The sequence below is a fragment of the Somniosus microcephalus genome, chromosome 6 (genome assembly GCF_052327205.1).
Source record: "Somniosus microcephalus isolate GS21.2 chromosome 6, FLI_Smic_1.0, whole genome shotgun sequence".
Classification (NCBI taxonomy): domain Eukaryota; kingdom Metazoa; phylum Chordata; class Chondrichthyes; order Squaliformes; family Somniosidae; genus Somniosus; species Somniosus microcephalus.
Window position 1 is genome coordinate 250,517,561 of NC_140992.1, and position 25,326 is coordinate 250,542,886.

Sequence of the window (25,326 nt, forward strand, 5' to 3'; positions counted from 1 at the left end):
GGGAATCTTGTATCATGCTAATGCTCAATCAGCCCACCAAAATTCTCACAAAGGGATCACATCTGATTGAATTTTTCGAGGGGGTGACTAGGGGGGTGGATGAGGGAAATGCTGTGGATGTGGTTTACATGGACTTCAGTAAAGCTTTTGACAAAGTCCCGCATAGGAGACTGGTCAAGAAGGTAAGAGCCCATGGGATCCAGGGTGCCTTGGCGCGTTGGATCCTAAACTGGCTGAGTGGCAGGAGGCAGAGGGTGATGGTCAAAGGATGCTTTTGTGACTGGAAGCCTGTGTCCAGTGGGGTACCTCAGGGATCGGTGCTGGGTCCCTTGTTGTTTGTGATCTACATAAATGATTTGGATGAGAATGTAAAAGGTATGATCAGTAAGTTCGCAGATGACACGAAAATTGGTGGGGTGGTAAATTGCGAGGAGGAAAGCCTCAGGCTACAGGACGATATAAACGGGTTGGTCAGATGGGCGGAAAAGTGGCAAATGGAATTTAACCCTGAAAAGTGCGAGGTGATGCATTTTGGACGGACAAATAAGGCAAGGGAATACACAATGAGTGGTAGGACCCTAGGAAGTACAGAGGGTCAGAGGGACCTTGGTGTACATGTACATAGATCTCTGAAGGCAGCGGAACAGGTAGATAAGGTGGTTAAAAAGGCATATGGGATACTTGCCTTCATTAGCCGAGGCATAGAATATAAGAGCAGGGAGGTTATGATGGAGCTGTACAAAACGCTGGTGAGGCCACAGCTGGAGTACTGTGTGCAGTTCTGGTCACCTCACTATAGGAAGGATGTGATTGCTTTGGAGAGGGTGCAGAGAAGATTCACCAGGATGTTACCTGGGATGGAGCGCCTCAGCTATGAAGAAAGACTAAACAGGCTGGGGTTGTTTTCCTTGGAGCAAAGAAGGCTGAGGGGGGACCTGATTGAGGTGTACAAAATGATGAGGGGCATAGATAGGGTAGATAAAGAGGAACTTTTCCCCTTAGTAGGGGGGTCAATAACAAGGGGGCATAGATTCAGGGTAAGGGGCAGGAGATTTAGAGGGGATTTGAGGAGGAACTTTTTCACCCAGAGGGTGGTTGGAATCTGGAACTCACTGCCTGAAAGGGTGGTAGAGGCAGGAACCCTCACAACATTCAAGAAGCATTTGGATGAGCACTTGAAATGCCATTGCATACAAGGCTATGGACCAAATGCTGGAAAATGGGATTAGACAGGACAGGGATTGATGGGCGGTGCGGACACGATGGGCCGAAGGGCCTCTTTCTGTGCTGTAAAACTCTATGACTCTATGACTTGATCAGCCTGCCAAAATCGCACAAAAGGGAGTCATCTAAAATCAATTGTGCACCCGAGTTTTGGCGCAAGAGTTTAAGCAGCCTCTCAGGTATAACTGGGGGCTTGCTAGTAGCTAAAGAGACCTCAACAACAGACGGGCTGAAGAGAGAGAGTGCCGGCGGGCAGCAGCAGCAGCACACCGGAGCAGAAGAAACGTACCAGAGAACAGGCTGGAAAAACACTTGGACTCTGGGCTTTTTGACTCTGGCTTTGAAACATCTAACTTGCCACACGAAGTTACAGCAACGCAACAAGAAAACCTAACAAGAAGCCTCGGAGTCACTGATAGATCAACCATCATCCAGCGCTGACTCTAGGAAAAACTTGTTTACCATCAAAACGTCGACCAGTGCTAATATCGAAGACACCGCAACCAGCCAAGGAGTCCACAAGATTGAGGAGAGAGAAAGCAGTGTGCAACTGGTCTAAACTGTGGAGAAATCCGTTGGTGAGCATAGTCCCTGTAATTTCAGAGCCTAACTCAGTTACTGTAGTGGTGGGAGGTGGTTTTATTTTGTTTTGGTTTTTTTCTCTCACTGCATAACCTCTGTACCCGTTGCGTATACGTTTTTGTTTGGTTAATTCGTGTGGTGTGCGATTTCTAAATAAAACATTTGTTCTTGCACCAAACAGTTGTCTGCCTACATCTATCACATCCCCTAAATAATTCCAAGCCCCAGAACCAGGGGGTGGGACAATTCGAACCGTCAAGGTCAATTTAAAAGGCTGACAAACCCACCACCCCCTACACTTGTCAAGCTCATTTTAGTGTCATTATAATGCACTAGTACTGACTGGGCTTGAGTCACAACTGCAGTACATTTTACTGAGAATGAATTGCAAGTCCGATTTTATAATTAAAATAGAATTAAGAGGCATTATTAAATATGAAACAATTTTAAGCTTGAAAAAGTATCTATTCATATTGCTGGAAAATTCATACTCTAGCTGGGAAATATGAGCATGTTGCTGGAAGTTTGAGGCTGTACCCTGGTGAAGTAATTATCCTACAAATTGTCACAGATGGTTAGTTTAGGGCAATCTGGATTAGCAGCATTTCAATAGATACAAAGTTGGAATGAGTACAAATCCTATAGCTTTGGTGTCTATTCAGTACCTTTCAATTGTATAGATAATTGTTTTAGCGATTTCAATTACACATGGACACAAAATGAAGGCATCAGCTGCTTTAAAAAAAAATATCTTTATAAAGAACTGCATTTTCAAATTACTTAATTTGTTCACACAGTCTGCAAGGAACAATTGTTTATAATTACAGGTGAATTTTTTTTTACAAACTGATAGTCTTAATTTGGTTTCTGACGAATCCTTGACTGTGAATCTTTTTTGGTCCTTCTTTGACTAGATGTATCTGCAGATAAATCACTTCTGTCACTATCCGAGTTCGATGCAGATGTGACTACAATTGTAGGAACTGTTAATTTTTTGTCTTTCTTTTCATCCTTGCGTGGCAGCTGGAGGTTACCTAAACAGATTATTAAAAAAGTAATCAAACCCCAAGTACTACAAAATAAAAGGTTTAACAGAATTTCCTAATATAAGTAAACTTGTGGCCTCTGATTTTACTTGCATTATATATTTTTTATTTCATGTTTTGTTCAGTGTACTGTACTATAACTTTAATGACAGATGAAATACCAATCACCAACCCAATATTATTTCTATTCTTATTTACCCATTTGAAAATTTGAGTTTGACAAAAGGGCGCGCAGCCACCAAAGTTCATCCCTCTTCTACTTGAACTCGTCCAGCCTAGCATCAACTGCATTTTGAAGGCTTTCAAACTTTCCTACTTGAAACAGTTATTACCCTTTGCTGATTCAAATGTGGTTTTCACTAGTATTACACTCGTGATATCTGGTCCTGATATAATTTAAAGAAGTAGTCTGAATTTACTTTACAATACATTTAGTACATCATATTTCAAGAAGGTCCCCTTTAACTGTCTTCACTCTAGATTGTGGAGATTGAACTTTATTAAACCTTTCCTCAAGGCACATCCCCTTTAGACTTGGACTAATTCTTGTTGTTCTTCTCTGCATTTTGGCCAGTATTTTCACATCTCTTTATAGAACTGAACAGATTGCTCCAAATATGATCCGATCGGTGCAGTGTACATACTCAACATAAGTACAGTAAACTATGACTCTGCTATTCTGGTGATAGATCCCTGCACTGTACTAGCTGTTTTAATTACCTCACTGCATTGTTCTAGACATTGACCAGGACAAGGCCACAATGACTCCTAGGTCCTTTTCTGTTTCTTCCTGTGTTAATTGTCTTCCATTCCTTCTTGTGCCTCTAATTATTTCACCCATTGTGCAATACATTGGACAATATTAAATTTCTTTTGCCATCTGTCTGTTTGTATAAATATTACAAATCCTAAGCTGCATCCTCACTTTGTACTATTTTTGTGCCATCTGCAAATTGGGCAGATTTACACTTGACTTCAGTATACAGGTCATTTATATTAATGAGAAACAATAGCAGGCCAAGTACTGAGCCCTGCGGGAAACCACTCAACACTTTTTCTTCCCCTTCCCCCTCCACTCCAACAATACACCTTTCACTAGTAATCTCGGTCTCCTATCCTTCAAGCAACTGATTATACAGTCCCATAATCTACCTTGGATTCTCAAGACCTGGTTTAAGTAGAAGTCTTTCATGCAGAACCTTATCAAAAGCCTCTGAAAGACAAATAAATCAGAAAGTAATTACCATCTTCATAGGCTGGGTGACGATTCAGAGGTCTCGATTTTAAAACCCCCTACTACCCGACGGGCGGGAGAGGATTGGGGGAGGCGGGGTATAAAATATCAGGAGTGGGCAAACCAACCCCATTCCGCCCCTTTAAATTTGGAAGTGCAGAAATTGGGCCAAGGATGAGGCTCCCACAAAAGGCAGACGGGGGCCTAATGAACATACCAAAGTTGCGACCTGATGACATCACCGGCACCACGACTTAGTACTCAAGGGGGAGGCACGACCTGTGGGATTTCCAGCAACTGATCCGAGGCTGGAGCCGCCGGCTGCACAAAGTAAGTGGCTCTTTTAGCACTCCTTGTGGGCCAGGATGAGTAGTCGTGTTCCACCCCCCCCCCCCCCGCGCCCCCCAGACCCCTCAAGGAAGTCTTCAGCTGGAGGCCCGCAGCCTCATTCTACAGCACTCTTTTTTTTCCCCCCTCCAGCCGTCTCGATCGCTGGCTGACGACTATCCCCAAGGGTCGTCGGCTGCGACCTCCTGCCTGTAGTGTATGTGCTTTAAGTTAGAACTACTTTTTACAGCTCCTGTATACTGTAGTACCGGCAGTAACCACACTGGTATATAAGCTGTGCGCATGCCTCTGTACCCCAGTCTAGAGATGACCCTCCTCCAGTAAAGACCTGTTGTTTGTTTATGTACAGCATCCGTGTAATTATTTATCCACTGAACCACGGATCTAACAGTGGTGACGAGTGTTGATGCGAATCTACCTGCAACATAAAAAAAAAAGTCGAGTCCAGGAACATGGGCGTCGACCGCGAGCAACCGCCCAGCAGTCAGGCAGAGATCCAACTTCGCTGGGGAGGCTGGGGAGAGTCGGGCTTGGTTCCCCAGCCACAACGAGCAGTAAGAGACTGACGACAGGTCCAGAGCAGACCCTTCCCGAGCAGCGGCGGCTGGAGCCAACCGACGGCAGAGAGAGAGAGCCGGGCAGCGTCGATGGGGTAAGAAAGAGGGTGAAGAGAGCAGGGTGCAGCCGGGGATTGATCACCGAGCGGCGTCGAGGAAAAATACTGCAAACCGGAGAGAGAGAGGGTAAGAAACAGCCGGGTTCTAGACTGAGCGGCGTCGACAAATATCAAGAGAAGAACGCGCAGAGCACAGCCAGGGATCACGGGCTGATCAGGGTCCACGGGGCGAAGCAAGGGGAGACGCAGAGAAGCAGGGAGAGCGCGGGAGGCGCCATTGAGCCGCGGAGAAGCAGGGAGAGCGCGGGAGGCGCCATTGAGCCGCGGAGAAGGAAGAGCGCGGGAGACGCCATTTTGCGAAGCCGCAGCGGAGAAGACGGGCACGCGCGGGAAGGAAGGAAAGCGCGGGAGACGCCATTTTGTGCCAGCGGAGAAGAAGGGGAAGCGCGGGAGGCGCCATTGGGGATAGTTAACGCATAACCAAGGATGCCGAAGAGTGGCAGTATCTCTACGTTCGACAATGAAGTTGAAGATTGGGCGACATATGTGGAACGTATTGAGGTGTACTGCAGGGCGAATGAAGTGCCAGATGCTAATAAAGCACTGGTTCTGTTAAATTCCATGGGTGCAAAAACTTATGGGTTACTGCGAAATCTAATAACCCCAGAGAAGCCGGTAAACAAGGATTTTGGAAGCATAGTAGAAATCCTACAGGACCACTTATGCCCCACACCGCTGCTGATAGCAGAACGATTTAAGTTCCATAAAAGGAACCAACACAAAGACGAAAGCAATGCTGAGTACCTAACGGAACTGCGCAAGCTATTGAAATACTGCCAGTTTGGAGCGGGACTAGCAGACACGTTAAGGGAGAAGTTTGTGTGTGGGCTACAAAGTGAAGGAACCCAGAAACGGCTTCTATCAGAAAAGGACCTTACGCTGGACAAAGCTTTCAATATGGCAGTATCACACGAAGCAGCCGCAAGGGGCGCTGCAGAGATACAACGGAGACCGCAAGAATACGGCACCAACGAAATGACCTATGGAACAGGGAAGTGCTATCGCTGCAGCAGAACAACACATGACCAGAAAGATTGTTGGTTCAAGGACCAAGTGTGCAGACAGTGTGGGAAAGCAGGACACATAGCAAGAGTCTGCAGGTCTGGGAAGAAAACCAACAGTAAGAAATCTCCACAGGAGAAGTACAAAAAGGTACACCAGGTGATGGACAGTGGTTCAGACAAACAGAAAAGTGACACAGACTCTGGAAGCAAGGAGCTGGGTTGTCTGAAACTACATAATGTAACCGAAATAGAGGATCACCAGACTATCTGGGTTACACTCAAGATAGACGGAGTCCAAGTGGAAATGGAATTGGACACAGGGTCAGCTCTAACAGTCATAAATCAAAGAGACTACAAGTGGCTATTTTCACACATACCCTTGAAAGCTACAGAGATTGTCTTGAAGACGTATACGGGGCAAAAAGTCTACCCCAAAGGAAAAATAAGGGCAAAAGTGACATATAAAGGTCAGGAAATACCTAAAATGGATATATATGTATTGCCAAATGGAGGACCACCACTGCTAGGATGTGAGTGGATCCGGAAGATACATTTAGATTGGCATTCCATACAGGCACTGAAGGTGGAGGCCAAAAAGGATGACGACGTCACACCTGGACGACTGTCAAAAATGCTAACTGACGCAAAAGAAGTGTTCCAGGAGGGACTAGGAACACTAAAAGGAATAACAGTAACAATTAAAATAGAGGATAATGCAAGCCCAAAGTTTCTGAAGGCCAGACCAGTGCCTTATGCGATCAGACCAGCGGTTGAAGCAGAGCTGGAAGGGTTGGAACGTTCAGGAGTACTGTCCAAAGTGGACTGGAGCGAGTGGGCTACACCCATCGTCCCTGTAATGAAGAGGTCATTGAGTAATACGCCTGGGGAACCAAAGAAGGTCCGCATCTGTGGGGATTTTAAGGTGACAGTGAACCCAGTCCTTCACACGGTGCAATATCCACTTCCACGAATTGAGGATATTTTTGCCTCGCTATCTGGTGGTAAACGCTTCACCAAAATTGATCTAGCCCAGGCGTACTTGCAAATGGAGGTAGAAGAAGCTTCGAAACATTACCTTACGATCAACACCCATAAAGGTCTCTATCAATACAACCGGCTGGTGTTTGGAGTAGCCTCGGCTCCGGCTATCTGGCAAAGGGCAATGGATCAGGTCCTGCAAGGGATTCCAGGGACCCAGTGTTATTTGGACGACATCTTGGTCACGGGCGAAAATGACAGTGATCACCTCGCTAACTTGGAGAAGGTGCTCGCCAGATTAAAGGAATATGGGCTACGAGCTAATCGCCACAAGTGCGAGTTTTTCCAGAAACAGATCTCGTATTGCGGCCACGTCATCGATGAAGAGGGGTTACATAAGTCCCCTGACAAGATTGAGGCAGTAGTCAAGGCTCCAGCACCGGAAAATGTGTCACAACTGAGGTCGTTCCTCCGGCTGGTAAACTATTACCACAAGTTCTTACCAAATTTGTCTACGGTACTACACCCGCTGAACACCCTACTGCAAACAGGGGTACCATGGAAGTGGGATGATGAACGCAGACGAGCTTTTCAGAAGTGTAAAGAATTGATCACATCAAAAGAGGTGTTGGCCCATTTCAACCCAGCACTACCAATTCATTTGGCATGTGATGCATCACCCTACGGCATTGGAGCGGTGCTGTCGCACAAATTCCCAGACGGGTTGGAGAGGCCAGTGGCCTTTGCATCTCGGTCACTAACCTCAGCCGAGCGCAACTATGCCCAGATTGACAGGGAGGCCCTCAGCCTAGTATGGGGAGTAAAAAAATTCAACCATTATCTGCATGGGCAGAAGTTCACCTTGCTGACTGACCACCAACCACTTGTCTCCATCTTTAATCCTAAGAAGGGCGTGCCAGTAATGACTGCACAGCGGTTACAAAGATGGTCCCTGTTTCTAGGGGCAAATCAATATGAAATAGAATATAAAGGCACGAAACAGCATGGGAACGCTGGTGGGCTATCGCGCCTGCCACTGCCTACGGTGGAGGAAGCACCAGCAGTGGACCCTATCGAGATATTTTATTCGTCGATAATTGAACGATTGCCAGTAACAAACGCGGATATAGAGAAGGAGACCCGCAAGGATCCGACGCTGTCACGGGTATATGAATTGACGGTGAGGGGATGGCCAACACATGGTGACTCACTGTTGCCAGCATTCTCATCCAGAAGAGAACAGCTGTCAGTATGCCAGGGGACAGTGATGTGTGGATCCAGAGTGGTGATTCCACCCAAGTTAAGGGAGAGAGTGCTAAAGGAGCTACATGAAGGTCATCTGGGGGGAGTGAAAATGAAAAGCCTTGCTAGGGCTTATGTGTGGTGGCCAGGAATCGATCAACAAATCGAAGACCTAACTAAGAGCTGCTTAGGATGCCAGAAGGTCCAAAATGCACCACCACATGCCCCTCTACACCCATGGGAGTAGCCCTCCTCTCCATGGCAACGGGTGCACATTGATTTTGCTGGTCCATTCATGGACTCAATGTTCTTAATAGCAGTGGATGCTCATTCAAAGTGGCCTGAGGTGATAAAGATGTCTTCAACCACTACAGAGAAAACGATTGCAGTCCTACGGACCATATTTGCCAGAAACGGTTTGCCAGAGCAGATCTGCTCTGATAATGGACCACAGTTTGTGTCCGACGAGTTCCAAAAATTCATGAAAAGGAATGGGGTAAGGCATTACACATCCGCCCCGTATCATCCAGCCACCAATGGATTGGCTGAGAGGTTCGTAGAAACCTTTAAGAAGGCGATAAAGGCCATGTGCGACGAGGAAATTCCACTACAGCATAAGATGGACAATTTCTTATTAGCCTACCGAAACGCGACACATGCAGTTACCAACCAGACCCCGGCCATGATGTTCTTTAACCGAAGGTTGAGATCTCGTCTGGACTTGCTCAGACCAAATGTGCGAAGAAGTGTTGAAGACAAACAATTCCAGCACATCAACGAGAAGCCGACAAGGAGCTTCAATGTAGGGCAACCAGTCTTGGCCCGTGACTATCGAACAGAGAAGTGGCACCCCGGAACGATATGTACAAGGCAGGGGCCATTAATGTACACAGTGGATGTCGGGGAGAACATTGTGAGACGCCACGTCGATCAGATCTTAGCATCACAGGAAGGCGTCAACCCCATGTCTCCAGTACCTGGGGATGAACCCGACATACCGGTAGCATCTACTTCAGACCCAGTAGCAGTGGAACCCGATGAACTACCCGATGAAAAGGGGTCAGAATCGCCTCTGCACCAAGAACAAGAACCTCCGGAAAGGCGCTATCCCGAAAGGGTCAGGAAGCCGCCCCAAAGACTGAATCTATAAATGGACTTTTGTTATTAAATGTACATGTAAAAATGTAATTGTTATTTGAATATTAAGGGGGTATTATTAATCTAAAAAGGGAGGAATTGTAGTGTATGTGCTTTAAGTCAGAACTACTTTTTACAGCTCCTGTATACTGTAGTACCGGCAGTAACCACACCGGTATATAAGCTGTGCGCATGCCTCTGTACCCCAGTCTAGAGATGACCCTCCTCCAGTAAAGACCTGTTGTTTGTTTATGTACCGCATCCGTGTAATTATTTATCCACTGAACCACGGATCTAACACTGTCCACCGACCAGACAGTCCATTTGGCCGGCTGCTGGGCGGGAGGCGGCCCTACAATATGTTAATGAGGCGCTGCCATTAAGATAGGCAGGGCCTCTATGTTCCTGGCCTTGCTGGGTTCTTCGGCCGATTTTGGCCTCTCCCGTACGCTCCCTGACTCGCCATTAATACCTGGGCCTGAGTGTCTGTTCAAGCTATTTCTAGAAGAACTACAGTGCTCGTTTTGCTTTGGGGGGGGACTCGACGAGGGACTTTGTGCACTCTACTCACCATCCCAAACGATGGGCTAAGTGGGCTAAGGTGGACGGTGTGCCCAGGTGTGGTGTATTGGCTTTGTACATCTTGAGAGGATCTCCAACTTATGTATGGAAATATGCGGTGGGTAAGGAGCCGCTAAAATCCTTTAAAAGGGAATATGACCTGCTTCTGAGAGGTCAATTATAGAGGGCCAGGGCTAGTTAGTTGCAACTGTGAAGAATTACAGGTTGCCACTTTCTCGTGGAGCTTGCATGATTGTCTTAGGGAGTTGCAGACGAGTTTCCTCGGATTTTTCCTGAATCGGCTTCAGTTTTATTTTTTTTTGCCACTCCGGTAGGTAACATGTTTAGAGGGCGATTGAATGGTGTATGAGGTCGGACCATGGGGCGGGTTTAGTGGTCTTTTCTCGCCCTCCTATGTTCATATTGATTGGAAGATTTAGGGCGTGTCAGTCCAAATTGTTTATTTACATCAATACCATGACCTTCTAATGGCTGCTAACTTTAGTTTCAACACAGTTCTTCAGAACTGTGCTGAGAAGGGAGGAAAGGCTTGTTGGTCTTTTTTTGTCTTTCTTCTAGGACACCAAAGTCACAATGCAGGTTGGGCTTGTGTCCAAACAAAAACAATGGCCCAGAAATTCGGGTCCCCACGCGTGAGTATGCGCTGTGTACTCACGCGTAGGCCCAATGAAAGTGCCAGTTACGTGCATGCACTGCGCATGCGCGGGAAAGCGGAACTTCCGTTCCCCTGAAAGAATGGGTTGACAGGTGGAATGCGTGCGCCGGAGAGGCAGCGCGTGCGCATTGAACTTATGTTTTTTTTGCAGGTTTCTCCGGGAGGGTAAGACTCCAGCAGTTACACTTTTAAAAAGCAGACGCAAGGCCTGCTTTTAACAAGGTAAGTGGTGAATTAATTAAAATTCAGGATGGAGTGGTCAACCATGTCAAAGACTGCAGACAAGTCAAGAATGACGAGGATGTCATTTGTGACTTTGATGAGAGCCGTTTTGGTACTGTGCCGGGGTGGAAACCTAATTGGAGGGATTCAAACATGGTGTTGCGGGAAAGATGGGCATGGATTTGGGAGGCGACAACACGTTCAAGGACTTGAGAGGAAAGGGCGGTTGTAGATGGGGCGGTAGTTTGCAAGGACGGAGGGATCAAGGTTTGTTTTTTTGAGGAGAGGGGTGATGATGGCAGATCTGAGGGATAGGGGGACAGTACCTGAGGAAAGAGAACCGTTAACAATGTCAGCTAACATGGGAGCCAAAAAAGGAAGTTGGGTGGTCAGCAGTTTAGTAGGAATAGGCTCGAGGGAGCAGGAAGTGGATCTCATGGACAAGATGATCGCGGAGAGGTCATGAGGGGAGATCGGAGAGAAATTGGAGAAAGATGTGAGTTCAGGGCTAGGGCAGGGAGGAACCTTAGAGGAAGTTTGGCCCAGTGGGCTAGGGGAAGGAAGGGAAGTGGCAGAGGCAACTGAATGGATGGTCTCAATCTTAAGAGACAAAGAAGAGCTCCTCACACCTGTTGTCGGAGGTGAGGGTGAAGGAGACAGGCGAGAGGGGTTTAAGAAGACAGTTAGCAGTGGAGAATAGAAGTCGGGGTTTATCTTTGCATTCCAGAATGATTATGGAATAGTGAGCAATTTTGGCAGACGAGAGCAGGACCCGATAATGCTTTATGTGGTCCAGCCAGATCTGGCAGTGAATGTATAAACCAGTTGTCCGCCATATCTGTTCAAGTCTGCGTCCCTTGGACTTAAGGGAGCCAAGATGAGGGCCGTACCAGGGGGAACGGCCAGGGTGAGAGAGAGTAATTGTTTTAATAGGGACTAGGGCATCAAAGGTGGTGGTGAGGGTGTGGTTGAGCAGATTAGTAACTGCAGGAATGTCGTGGTGAATGGAGGGCCAAAGGCTGGACAGTTGGGATTTCATAAGTGCAGTTGTAAGAGAGTTGGGAGAGAGTTTTTTCCAGGGGCGGACACAGAAGGAAGTAGGGTTGGGGGTGGGGTGGAAGGCGATACGAGGACGTGGTCAGAGGTAGCCTTATCTGCGATTGACACAATGGGAGTAGCAAGGCCACGAGAGATGGCAAGGTCGAGGGGGTGGCCGTGAATATGTGTTGGGGAGTTTACATGGAGTGAGAGATTATGGGAAGATAGGAGCCTAGTGAACTCAGAGGAGAGAGAGCATGATGAATTGAGATGGAGGTTGAAATCACCGAGAAGTCGTTCGGTGCAGAGGCTGAGGGAGGAAAGCAGTGAAGATATCTCGGTAATAACATTTTTATGGTACTTAGGTGGGCGGTAAAGAATGAGAATTTTAAATGATAGGTGAGAGGGATGGAATAAGGTGAGATGCTCAAAGGAGGAGAAAGTGCCGGAGGAATAGGCGGACAGACCAAGGTCTGATTTGGCGATGAGAGCCACACCGCCACCATGGCAGTCTGAGCGGGGCAAGTGGTGGAAGGTATAGCCAGGTGGGGAGGCTTCATTGAAGGATAAGGTGTCATCACTTCTCAACCAAGTTTCTGTCAGGGCCATAATGTCGATGCAATCATCCATGATAAGCTCATTGATGGCAGGGGCCTTGTTCGCAAGTGAACGGACATTCTGGAGGGAGATGCGGAGAGGGTCGGTGATGGCTGACCCACTGCCAGCGTCCACAAGGTCAGTGCTGGGGGGGGGATTGAGTTGGACGGGGAGGAGATTGGCAAGATTAGTCCGCAGTGGGCACGTGGGCAGGTAGGTCGGCGAGAGAGTAGGATGGGACAGTTTGGGTTGCTGCTCGTAAGGAGGCAGTGACGAGTGCCTCGATGCGCCCTTCATAGGATGCCAAGAGGCACAGAGGGAAGCTGTAGGCTTGTCTAAGAGGAAGTCAAGCCTGGGATGGCGGCAGGAGAGTAGGAAGGTCGAAGAGTAATGAACGATTGGGGTAGGGATTTAGGAGGGCAGAGTATCCGAGAGGAGAGATGAAAGGAGGCATGACGACAGGAGAGAGCGGTCAGGGCGGGATAGAGAGAAAAGGAAAAGGGGAAGAAAAAGTGGAAAAGTATTGAATGGCTCAGGTCTGGAGCAGCAGCCAAAGTGCGCACGCAAATGGACACAGGAAAAGCTCAGGTTATATAGGCCTGGTTAAATGTAGTAATCGGTTCTGTCTTCACAAAGGAGGACACAAATAACTTCCCAGAGATGTCGGGGAACATAGGGTCTAATGAAAGGGAGGAACTGATAGAAATCAGTGTTTGTAGGGAAATGGTGTTAGAGAAATTGACGGGATTGAAGGCCAATAAATCCCCAGGGCCTGATAATCTACATCCTAGGGTACTTAAGGAAGTGGCCCTAGAAATAATAGATGCATTGCTGGTCATCTTCCAAAATTCGATAGACTCTGGAACAGTACCTATGGATTGGAGGGTAGCTAATGTTACCCCACTGTTCAAAAAAGGTGGTAGAGAGAAAACGGGGAATTACAGACCGGTAAGCCTGACATCAGTAGTGGGGAAAATGCTAGAGTCCATTATAAAAGATGTAATAGTACAGCACTTGGAAAACAGTGACCGGATCGGACAAAGTCAACATGGATTTACAAAAGGTAAATCGTGCTTGACTAATCTACTGGAATTTTTTGAGGATGTAACTGGTAAAATAGATAAGGGAGAACCAGTGGATGTGGTGTATTTGGACTTTCAAAAGGCTTTCAATAAGGTCCCGCATAAGAGATTAGCGTGTAAAGTTAAGGCACATGGGATTGGGGGCAAGGTATTGACTTGGATAGAGAACTGGTTGGCAGACAGAAAGCAAAGAGTTGGAGGCAGTGACTAGTGGGGTACCGCAGGGATCAGTCCTTGGACCCCAGCTATTCACAATATATATCTTAATGACCTGGACGAGGGAACTAGATGTAATATCTCCAAGTTTGCAGATGACACAAAGCTGGGTGGGTGTGTGTGCTGTGAGGAGGATGCCGAGAAACTCCAGTATGATTTGGACAGGTTGGGTGATTGGGCAAAAGCATGGCAGATGCAATATAACGTGGATAAATGCGAGATTAACCACTTTGGTGTCAAAAACAAGGCGGCAGATTATTATCTGAATGGCAATAGATTGGGAGAAGGGGAAGTGCAATGAGACCTGGGCGTCCTTGTGCACCAGTCGCTGAAGGTAAGCATGCAGGTGCAGCAGGTGGTTAAGAAGGCAAATGGTATGTTGGCCTTCGTAGCGAGAGGGTTTGAGTACAGGAACAAGGATGTCTTGCTGCAGTTGTACAGGGCCTTGGTGAGACCACATCTTGAGTATTGTGTGCAGTTTTGGTCGCCTTATCTGAGGAAGGATGTTCTTGCCATGGAAGGAGTGCAGCGAAGATTCACCAGACTGATACCTGGGATGGCAGGAATGATGTATGAGGAGAGATTGGGTCGATTGGGCTTGTACTCGCTGGAGTTTAGAAGAATGAGAGGGGATCTCATTGAAACTTATAAAATTCTAACAGGACTAGATAGACTAGATGCAGGAAGGATGTTACCGATGGTCGGGGAGTCCAGAACCAGGAGTCACAGTCTAAGATAAGGGGTAAGCCATTTAGGACAGGGATGAGGAGTAATTTCTTCACCCAGAGAGTGATGAACCTGTGGAATTCTCTACCACAGAAGGCAGTAGAGGCCAATTCATTAAATATATTCAAGAAGGAGTTGGATATATTTCTTAAGGCTAAAGGGATCAAGGGATATGGGGAGAAAGCAGGGACAGGGTACTGAATTTGGATGATCAGCCATGATCGCATTGAATGGCGGAGCAGGCTCGAGGGGCCGAATGGCCTACTCCTGCTCCTATCTTCTATGTTTCTATGTTAATGGGATACATATTTTCTGGTAGCAGGGAATAGGTTGGGGACAATAGCAGGGAGACCAGGGTCAAAGTCAGAGGTCCCATGGAGGGACAAAGCTGACATAAGCAGGATGGGGCCGGCACGGAGCATCGATGAACTGCTGTCCAAAACAGGCGGGTGAAGTTCAGAAGCTATTTGAAATGTAGAGAGTTTAAGGATGGAGGCTGTTGCCATAGGAATGAAAGTCGGTAGCCGTGCAGAAAGATGATGGTGAAAGTGACGCAAGTTGGAGGTCACCATAGATCAAAGTCAAACCACCAGCCAGTGACCAGCAAAGCTGAAAACCGGTAGAACGAGTCACTGGACAGCAAGTGAAGCAGCAGCTGCTAGCTAGAAGCCAGCAGAGCTGGAAAAACAGTAGCACCAGTTCAGCAGAGACACAGCTGCAGTTTATAAGTTAAAAATCTTTTAGCAGCAGAGATGGAGACACAGCAGGTAAGCCTTACAGTGTAATCCAGTGTAGTCCAGTGCAGAAATGTAGTGATGTAATCCAGTGCAGTTCAAAGCAGAAACATAGTCTAGATGTCCAGAGAAGTCCAGGAGATTGGCCAATTTGACAAAAGAATTCCGCAGCGCAAGACTTGAAGCGACTGAAAAGCAGAGCAGAATCACAGCCACTGAGTCAAACAGTGTAGTCAGTAGAGCAGCGTAGTCCTGTTGGCAGAGGTGGTGGAAGTCAAGTTTCAGCAAGGTTCTGGCAGTTGAAAGAGCTCAGTGAGAACAAAGACACATAGGGTCAGGGGATGGGCAGTGGATTCTGCAGGGGTAGCTTTAAACTTGTGCTTTGAACTTGTAGTTTGGGCTGAAATGCCTTCACTATCAGAGCCAGGGTATCTTAAACAATGGAAGAAAGGAGATTGGGGGAAGAAAGGGCAGAGGATGGCAATGGATGACCAAGGATACAGTTGAAGAGAAGAGCAGCTCAGTAAGGAGCTGCCAGCCCAGGAGCCATCTCGAAACCCTATCCCCCTCCATCACTCACCTACTAACAATCTCTACCAATCACGAGGCACACCTCGCATTCCTAGCTTTACCTCACCCCCTTGGAGGAGACAGTGCTGGCCATTCTTGGCAGGAGCATGGCTGAACCCGTCGCTAGCGGCAGGGCTGAAAGTATACAAGATGCCGGTATCCTCATAAGTTATCCTCCTTCTCACATCCCCCTCATCCCACAATCTCTTCTGAATTACAAACTGCATATGGTGTAAGCATGCACCTCTTGCTTTCCTCCCCCTCCCTTCATCACAACGCTGCCCTTGTGCCTTCTTCATTTCAGACATCCAAGAAATCCAGCCTCCCTGGGTGGGCATGTGTGCTGTGAGGAGGATGCCGAGAAACTCCAGTATGATTTGGACAGGTTGGGTGATTGGGCAAATGTATGGCAGATGCAGTATAATGTGGATAAATGCGAGGTTATCCACTTTGGTGGCAAAAACAGGAAGGCAAATTATTATCTGAACAGCAATAGATTGGGAGAAGGGGAAGTGCAACGAGACCTGGGTGTCTTTGTGCACCAGTCGCTGAAGGTAAGCATGCAGGTGCAGCAGGCGGTTAAGAAGGCAAATGGTATGTTGGCCTTCGTAGCGAGAGGATTCGAGTACAGGAACGAGGATGTCTTGCTGCAGTTGTATAGGGCCTTGGTGAGACCACACCTTGAGTATTGTGTGCAGTTTTGGTTGCCTTATCTGAGGAAGGATGTTCTTGCCATGGAGGGAGTGCAGTGAAGATTCACCAGACTGATACCTGGGATGGCAGGAATGACGTATGAGGAGAGATTGGGTCGATTGGGCTTGTACTCGCTGGAGTTTAGAAGAATGAGAGGGGAGCTCATTGAAACTTACAAAATTCTAACAGGACTAGACAGACTAGATGCAGGAAGGATGTTCCCGATGGGAGGGGAGTCCAGAATCAGGGTTCACAGTCTAAAGATAAGGGGTAAGCCATTTAGGACAGAGATGAGGAGGAATTTCTTCACCCAGAGTGGTGAACCTGTGGAATTCTCTACCACAGAAGGCTGTTGAGGCCAATTCATTAAATATATTCAAGAAGGAGTTAGATATATTTCTTAAGGTTAAAGGGATCAAGGGATATGGGGAGAAGGCAGGGACAAGGTACTGAGTTTGGATGATCAGCCATGATCTCATTGAATGGCGGAGCAGGCTCGAGGGGCCGAATGGCCTACTCCTGCTCCTATCTTCTATGTGGAAAGGGAAGTGGAAAGGCGAAGGGGTTTAGGAAAGGAATTCCAGAGAGGAAGACCTAAGCGACAAGGTATGTCCACCAATGGTGGGGCGAAGGGAGAGATAAGCAGCGGGACGGGCAGGGGGGTGGGGGGAAGAGTTGTGGGGTTGGAGAAGGTTAGAGATAAGGAGGGGCGAGACCAAAGTATAAGAAGTTTAAATTTGAGGTGTTGGGGCAATGGAAGCCAATGTAGGACAGGGGTAATGGGTGAGCAGGATGTTTATTCTGGATGTGATCGGAAGCTCTGCTTAGGGACCAGTAGAATGCCAAGATTGCAAACAGCCTAGTTCAACCTAAGACCGTGCCTGGGGGAATGGGATGAAATTGGTGGTAAGGGTACGGCGTTTGTTGCAGAGTTGAAGATGATGGTTTCAGCCATTCCAATGTTTAACTGGAGGAAATTGCAGCTCATCCAAAACTGGATATCAGACGAGCAGTGAGACAAAACAGAAGCAGTGGAACATAGGAACAGTAGGTCTTTCAGCAAACCTCACCCCACCCCCGAGCCTGTTCCACCATTCAATTAAATCATGGCCGATCTGTATTTTAACTCCATTTACCCGCCTTGAAAGAAAAGAAAGGCTTGCATTTACATAGCGCCTTTCACGACCTCAGGATGTCCCAAAGCGCTTTACAGCCAATGAAGTATTTTTGAAGTGTAGTCACTGTTGTAGTGTAGGGAATGTTGTAATGTAGCCTTGGTTCCATATCCTTTAATACCTTTGCCTAACAAACTGTCATCAATCTCAATTTTAAAATTTTCAATTGACCTAGCCTCAACAGCTTTTTGTGGGAACGAGAGTTCAAGATTTCCACTACTCTTTGTGACGAAATGCTTCCTGACATCACTCCTGGAACAGCCTAGCTCTAATTTTAAGGTTAAGTCACCTTGTTCTGGACTCCCCCCCACTAAAGAAAATAGTTATTGGCCCAGAAATTCGGGTCGGGGGCTTCCCGCGGGTGCAAGCACCCGACCTGCACTTACCTTGCGCGCCGGCAGTTGAGCTCTAGGGCCCCGTGGAATTCCGATCCGGGGCCTGGCCCAGAGGCCGGCGCGCTGTGCTTGCGTGTCCCAGGGGCGTAGTTAGTGCGATGCGTCCCCTGGGATCACGTGAGCCATGGGCAGCCAATCGGAGGAGGGAAAAGCCCATTCATAAGATTGACAGGAAGACCTGTGAAAACTTATGAATACTACGGGCCCCAAAATAGCAGTAAACCTTCAAATAAATTTTAAAAAACATCACACTTTTTAAATAAACTATAAATTACATTAAATAACTATTTTAAACAATAATTTAAATTTTTGGAAAAAATAATTTTATAAAAAAATGGCTAAAAATAACCTTACCTTGCTTTAAAGTATTTAAAAATAATAAACATGTGGAAAAAATGTTTTAATTTTAATTAATTGACCACTTACCTTGCAAAAAGCAGGCCTTACGCCTGCTTTTTAAATGTGTAAATCCTGCAGGCTTAACCTCGCGTGAAAACCTGCAAAAAAAACCTAAGTTCAAAGCGCACGTGCAGCCTCCCCAGCGCGCGCGTTCGACCTCTGAACCCCTTCGTTCAGAGGATCAGAAGTGCCGGTTTCCCGCGCATGCGCAGTGCATGCAGGAAACCGGCATTTCCATTCAGCCTACGGGTGAGTACCCCGTGTGTACTCACCCGTGGAGAGCCGAATTTCTGGGCCAATCTTTATCTACCCTATCAAATCCTTTAAGCATCTTAAGCACCTCAATTAAGTCACCCCTTAATCTATACACAAGGGAATACAATCCTGGTCTATGCAAACTGTCCTCATAAATAACCTTTTTAGCCCGAGTATCCTTCGAGTGAATCTGTGCTGCACTCCCTCCAAAGCCAATACATCCTTCCTGAGGTGCAGTACCCAGAACTGAACGCAGTACTCCAGTTGCGGTCTAACCAGAGCTTTATACAACTGTAGCAAAACTTCCACCCCTTTGTACTCTAGTCCCTTTGAGATGAAGGTTAACATTCCTTCTGTGCAGTAGGATTCCATGTACACCCTTTAGACTTGAGGGAGCAAAGATGGGAGTCGGGAGGGAGTGACCAGGATAGGAGAGAATAACAGTTTTGCTAATGAGATGGGATTCAAAAGTGTTGGTTCTGCTTCATGGGTCACAGCTCCTATGCATGCAATGGAAGGGCTTCCTTCAGCCCAAGTGCAAGGCCTAAGGTGGATTTGTGGCAAAAAGGGGAAATGATTGTGGAGGGGTAGAGTTCCAGCCTACAGCAACTTGCCACTCAGAATCCTTGAAGCAGAGGTAGCCTCATAGTAGGCACGTCTTTAACAAAGCTCCTCGCGTGAAGACCAAAATCAGGCAATTATCAACAATTAAACCTGGTACGTGGCACTGGACTTGGATATTTGGAACTACAAGGTGACCGATACAGTGCAAGATATCCTACATAGTCCTTCCACCACGCTAAACATATGGTGCATGAAGAAACTTTGGAGGTTTACATGACAACTGTTAAAAGGCATTACCCGGAGGCTGGGTACAAGACCACCTATTCCTATATGCAGTAATAAAAACAAAAAGTGCTGGAAATACTCAGCAGGTCAGGCAGCATCTGTGGAGAGAGAAACAGAGTTAACGTTTCAGGCCGATGACCTTTCGTCAGAACTGGAAAAAGTTAGAGATGTAACAGATTTTAAGCAAGTGCTGGGGCAAGGAAAGAGGGGAGGAAAGAACAAAAGAGCGAGTTTTGGTAGATACCTGATCAAACACGAAGAGAAGTGGCAGTGAATTAAACACTCTGGGGGAGAAATTGAGTATAGCCCTGTTTGGGGCGCCAGCCTCGCCAGGGCGCTAAAAGTAGCGCCCCGGAAACATTTGCGCCCCCGCACCGGAAATTGAGTTGTTGCGCCCCAAAGGGAAGCACGGCGCTACTGGAGGCGCCCCGCATCCTTCTTGGGGCGCTGCGAGTGAATATTGTGGCATAACGTGCCGCAGCACCACACGCTGCGGCACGTCGTGCTGCGGTATTGCAGGCCTTCCTCCCCTTCTTAAATGGGAGGGGCCTTGTGCAGTGCGATCTGGGGCCCAGCTGGGCCCCCGAGGATCGGGAGTGCAGGCAAAAGAGCCCGGCACTGAGGAGAAGTGCCGGGCTCTTGGAGCGCAGCCGGCACTCCGCGGTGGGGGGTGATTCAGGAGGCCGGGGACGGGAGCGCAGGCAGGTGCTGGCAGGCAGCCAACAACAAAAATGGCCGCCCCGCACCTCGCCTTTAATTTGCGCCTCCCCGGCCGCAGGTAGGCTCCCCTGAACCTGTCGGACATAGCGTCCGGCGGTAAATCAGGGGGCGCTGCCGAATATCACGGCCGGGGCGTCAGTGGGGTGCTGCGCACACTGATGACGTCATCGGCAGCGGCGTAGCGCTAACGGTTAGCGCCACCACTAACGTCCCGTGGAATTTAACAGGAGGCGTGGGCAGTGCCCTCTTAAGGCGCTAACGGGTGACGCAACAAACTGAATTTCTCCCCCTCTCTTCTAGGAACGCCCACCTTGAAGAAGTTCTGCTCTTCTCTCCAACGGGATTTCCATTTGTCTCTTTTACCTTGTTCATCGTCATTGCTTTCAGGTTCCCTTCTCGTGTTTGATCAGGTATTTGATCAGACTCCCCAAAGCATTTCCACCATCTACAAGGCACAAGTAAGCAGCTCCAACAACACTCAAGAAACTCGATACCATCCAGGACAAAGCAGCCCGCTTGATTGGCACCCCATCCACCACCTTAAACATTCACTCCCTCCGCAACCAGCATACCGTAGCTGCAGTGTGTACCATTTACACGATGCACTGCAGCAGCTTGCCAAGGCTTCTACAGCAGCACCTCCCAAACCCGCGACCTCTTCCACCTAGAAGGACAAAGGCAGCAGGAGCATGGGAACACCACCACCTCCAGGTTCCCCTCCAAGTCACACACCATCCTGACTTAGAAATATATTGCTTCATCGTCGCTGGGTCAAAATCCTGGAACTGTGGGAGAACCTTCACCACACGGACTCCAGCAGGTCAAGAAGGCGGCTCACCACCACCTTCTCAAGGGCAATTAGGGATGGGCAATAAATGCTATAAATGCTGGCCTTGCCAGCGATGCCCACACCCCATAAACAAATAAAATTAAAAAAATTCCATCACACTCTTTACTTGTGCCTTGTAGATGGTGGAAAGGCTTTGGGGAGTCAAGAGGTAACACACTTGCCACAAAATACCCAGTCTCTGACCTGCTCATGTAGCCACAGTATTATTAATTTTTTGGTCAATGGTGACCTCCAGGATGTTGATGTTGGGGGATTTGGTGATGGTAAAGCCGTTGAATATCATGGGGCGGTGGTTAGACTCTCGCTTGTTGGAGATAGTCATTGCCTGGCACTTAAGTGACAAATAACATTTGCACCACACATCAGCCCAAGCCTGAATTTCATCCAGGTCTTGCTGCATTCGGGCATGGACTGCTTAATTATCTGAGGAGTTGCGAATGGAACTGAACACTGCAATCATCAGCGAACATCCCCACTTCTGACCTTATGATGGAGGGAAGGTCATTGATGAAGCAGCTGAAGATGGTTGGGTCTAGGACATTGCTGAGGAACTCCTGCAACAATGTTCTAGGGCTGAGATGATTGACCACCATCAACTACAACCATTTTCCTTTGTGCTAGGTATGACTCCAGCCAGAGGTGAGTTCGCCCCCCCCTCCCCCCCCCCCCCCGATTCCCATTGCCTTCAATTTTACGAGGGCTCCTTGATACCACACTTGGCCAAATGCTGCCTTGATGTCAAGGGCAGTCATTTTCACCTCATCTCTGGAATTCAGCTCTTTTGTCCATGTTTGGATCAAGGCTGTAATGGGGTCTGGAGCCGAGTAGTCCTGGTGGAACCCAAACCGAGCATCGATGAGCAGGTTATTGGTGCGTAAGTGCCGCTTGATAGCAGTGTCGAGGACAACTTCAATTACTTTGCTAATGATTGAAAGTAGACTGATGGGGCGGTAATTGGCCGGATTGGATTTGTCCTGCTTTTTGTGGACAGGACATACCAGCGCAGTTTTCCACATTGTCGGGTAGGTGCCAGTGTTATAGCTGTATTGGAACAGCTTGGCTAGAGGCGCGGCTAGTTCTGGAGCACAAGTCTTCAGCACGATAGCCGGGATGAAGCCTTTGCGGTATCCAATGCACTCAGCCGTTTCTTGATATCATGTGGAGTGAATCGAATTGGCTGAAGACTGGCTTCTGTGATGGTGGGGGTCTCAGGAAGAGGCTGATATGGATCATCCACTTGGCATTTCTGGCTGAAGATGGTTGCAAATGCTACAGCCTTGTCTTTTGCACACACATGCTGGGCTCCGCCATCATTGAGGATGGGGATATTCATGGACACTCCTCCTCCTGTTATTGTTTAATTGTCCACCACCATTCACGACTAGATGTGGCAGCACTGCAGAGCTCTGATCTGATCCGTTGATTGTGGGATCGCTTAGCTCCATCTATAGCATGCTGCTTCTGCTGTTTAACATGCATGTAGTCCTTTGTGCAGCTTCCCCAGGTTGACACCTCATTTTTAACTACACCTGGTGCTGCTCCTGGCATGCTCTTCTGCACTCCTCATTGAACCAGGATTGGTCCTCTGGCTTGGCGGTAATGGTAGAGTGAGGGGTGTGCCGGCCCATGAGGTTACAGATTATGATGAATACAATTCTGCTGCTGCTGATGGCCCACAGCACCTCATGGATGCCCAGTTTTCAGCTGCTAGATCTGTTCTGAATCTATCCCATTTAGCACGGTGGTAGTGCCACAACACAATGGAGAGCGTGAAGACAGGATTTCGTCTCCACAAGGACAGTGCGGTGGTCACAATGCTGTCATGGACAGATGCATCTGCGACAGGTAGATTGGCGAGGACGAGGTCTAGTAGGTTTTTTCCCTCATGTTGGTTCTCTCACCACCTGTCGCAGTCCCAGACTGGTAGCTGTGTCCTTCAGGTTTCGGCCAGCTCAGTCAATAGTGGTGCTAATGAGCCACTCTTGGTGATGGACATTGAAGTCCCCCACCCAGAGTATATTCTGTGCCCTTGCTACCCTCAGTGCTTCTTCCAAGTGGTGTTCAACATGGAGGAGTACTGATTCATCAGCTGAGGGAGGGCGGCAGGTGCTAATCAGCAGGAGGTTTCCTTGCCCATGCTTGACCTGAAGCCATGAGACTTCATGGGGTCCAGAGACTCCCAGGGCCATTCCCTCCCAACTGTATACCACTGTGCCGCCACCTCTGGTGGGTCTGTCTTGCTGGTGGGACAGGTGATGGAGGAATCTGGGACATTGGCTGAAAGGTCTGTAGTATGACTATGTCAGGCTGTTGCTTGAGTAGTCTGTGGGACAGCTCTCCCAATTTTGGCACAAGTCCCCAGATATTAGTGAGGAGGATTTTGCAGGGTTGACTGGGCTGGGTGTGCTGTTGTCGTTGCCGAAGTTGATGCCGGGTGGTCCGTCCAGTTTTATTCTTATTGTTTTTTATAGCGGTTGTGTACTTGCTAGGCCATTTCAGAGTCAACACATTGCTGTGGATCTGGAGTCACATATAGGCCAGACCAGGTAAGGACCAGACTAAAGGACATTAGTGAATGAGATGGGTTTTTTACCACAATCTGATAGTTTCATGGTCACTAGCTGTCTATTCTAGATTTATTTAAGTAACTGAATTCAAATCCCCCAGCTGCCGTGGTGGGATTTGAACACACGTCGCTGGATCATTAGTCCAGGCCTCTGGATTACTGGTCCAGTAACATTACCACTACGCTACCGTTCCTGGTATAACTTGCTTAAAATCTGTTACATCTCTAACTTTTTCCAGTTCTGATGAAAAGTCATCGACCTGAAAGGTTAACTCTGTTTCTCTCTCCACAGATGCTGCCTGACCTGCTGAGTAGTTCCAGCATTTTCTGTTTTTATTTCAGATTTCCAACATCCGCAGTATTTTGCTTTTGTATTCCTATATGCAGGTTTGGTATGTGTACATGCTGTGATCAAGAAGATGGTGGCAATGTACTTATGCATTTTATGTTGAATTGTGCTGCTCACCATGCTGCTTGTAAGAAATTCCTGTTGTTATCTGGTCATCTGGAAGGGCTCAAACATATGCTTATCAGTTCTAATAATCAACTATTGACTACCCTCCTGGGGGGAGGGAGAGAAGTGGAGGCTGTTTGGAGTCAAGTTCACTCTAAGAAGGCATTCCCAGCAATAGAAGATTGGAACCAAGCAACCCCTCTATGGCAGACTCAGTAATACTGATGAAAGGTCAACGACCTGAAACATTAACGCTGTTTCTCTCTCCACAGATGCGGAGTGTTTCCAGCATTTTTTGTTTTTATTTCAGTAATACAATACCTGAGCAAGCAGGTGCTTTGTGGTACTGTTGTTGACTGACCAACTGGACTGGCTCCTTAAGAGGACTTGAAAGAGGATACCTGTCACTGCAATTCAAATACTTCTGATTTAGCGCCAAATAATCCTGCAAGCTAGTGCCCTAATGGTAAGGCTGGTTCTAGCTGTACAAACAGCGGTTTGAGCTGGTTAAACTCCTGTGTTTGTGCTACCTAAGCCTTGGCTGTTAGTAGTCTGTGCTAAACGCTAAGGGATATGACCCTATGGGGGGAGAGAGAGAGTTCCCGATTGACTGAAAAAAGAAACTTATTGGGGAAAACATATTTCCATCAGAGAATGTTCCTTTAAAAGAATGCAATTTGTGGAAAAGTAATAATTGTACAAAGAACAGAAGAGGCAAAAGTACAGATAAAAGGGGAAAGGATTTTAAATTAATGTGCAATACATATAACAGAAACCAGCTGATTACTAACTCTTTTACTTTACCCTTTTTCGGTTTCCCTTTGCTGCTTGAGGCTCCCATGGGTTAAAGTAAGAAGGACCCAGTGAGCTGACTGCTGGTAACCTGCCCCACTGCCAGGGGGGAGCCTTTGTTGCGCATATTTGGTGACGTCGCGCATCACGTAGGGGCGGGGCGGGACTGCGCGCTCGTTCGCGCCCTCCCCGCGGCGGCGGCGCACCCGCTCGCTCCCTCCCCGCGGCGGCGGAGCGCACGCCCGCTCCCTCCCTCCCCGCGGCGGCGGCGCGCACGCTCCCTCC

The 25,326-nt window shown here is 47.8% G+C and overlaps 1 long non-coding RNA gene across 1 annotated transcript; it reads right to left on the bottom strand.

The window, feature by feature from the left end:
- Window positions 1-2,538: 2,538 nt before the first annotated feature.
- On the bottom strand, window positions 2,539-25,167 carry LOC147116648 (uncharacterized). The gene is made up of 2 exons (XR_015078615.1): window positions 25,054-25,167; window positions 2,539-2,840 (listed from the first exon to the last, which is right to left on the bottom strand). It is a non-coding gene; the product is annotated as an uncharacterized LOC147116648 (long non-coding RNA).
- Window positions 25,168-25,326: the final 159 nt, after the last annotated feature.